This window comes from Choristoneura fumiferana, chromosome 26, assembly GCF_025370935.1.
Source record: "Choristoneura fumiferana chromosome 26, NRCan_CFum_1, whole genome shotgun sequence".
Taxonomy (NCBI): domain Eukaryota; kingdom Metazoa; phylum Arthropoda; class Insecta; order Lepidoptera; family Tortricidae; genus Choristoneura; species Choristoneura fumiferana.
This window is the reverse complement of record NC_133497.1, coordinates 3,438,661-3,439,698: the sequence shown is the minus strand read 5'-3', so window position 1 is coordinate 3,439,698 and position 1,038 is coordinate 3,438,661.

Here is a 1,038-nt window from a genome sequence, read left to right as displayed (position 1 = left end):
ATAGACAGACTCAACAGATAGCACCGCCCTTTTGGTTTGGCTCCACGCCAACATCATGACTAATATCGGGTTTACAACTACCCTCCGATTTCCAAAGCTGTTTTTATGCTATAAATGGTGTGAATTTAAACTAAGATTGGTTTTTTGGAATCTTTTTTGTATTTTTTATTCAATTCCAAATTTTTACTTTTACGGTCATCCCGTAAAACCGAAATTGAAAATACAAACTGAAATATAGATGCACAGAAAAACAGAAAAATAAGACCACATCACTGGGAATCGAACCCAGGTAATCCGTACGCGTGCTATATACCGCTACACCACTGATGGTCACTGGTGGACCATCAGTGGTGTAGCGGTATAGCACGCGGTACGGATTACCGAGGACCTGGGTTCGATTCCCAGTGATGGTCTTATTTTTCTTTTTTTCTGTGCATCTATATTTCAGTTTGTATTTTCAATTTTGAATTTAAACTGTTTAATGCTACAATTAATATTATGAAAGTGTGGCGGTTTTAGCCTTTAGGCCTTGAGAGCGAGATAAACAGCCATAGTTGGTCACAGTTGCTCGTCCGTCCACGTTTGACACATTCTCGACGGTTGTTGTTTCTCATCACCAGACATCAGAGGCGCTGTCGTCTACGAAAACATAGATGAAATTTAAGTGTCCCCCATTCTGCCAAACTGCCTATGGCCTAACTTAACCTGGCTTATAACTTATTAGAATATTTTTGTTTAACTAAATAAGCTGCGCAATCTAGCGTTTGAATGTAATGTGGATAGAAATCCGATTATGCTTGTAGGGACTTAGAATGCCACGTAGGGACGTGGCATTCTAAATCATAGAAAAAGAAGAATATAAGGTTTGCAAAGAGCTTATTCTATTCTGTCTATATTACATCCATTGCTATTCTGCATGTACACAATCAGACAGTATAATTGGCTATCAGGCGAGTCGACGCGAGCGTCAATACACACATTAGTCTCTATTTTCCGAAACACTAACTCGTCAATGCATATGCAATCCGTGGGTATACG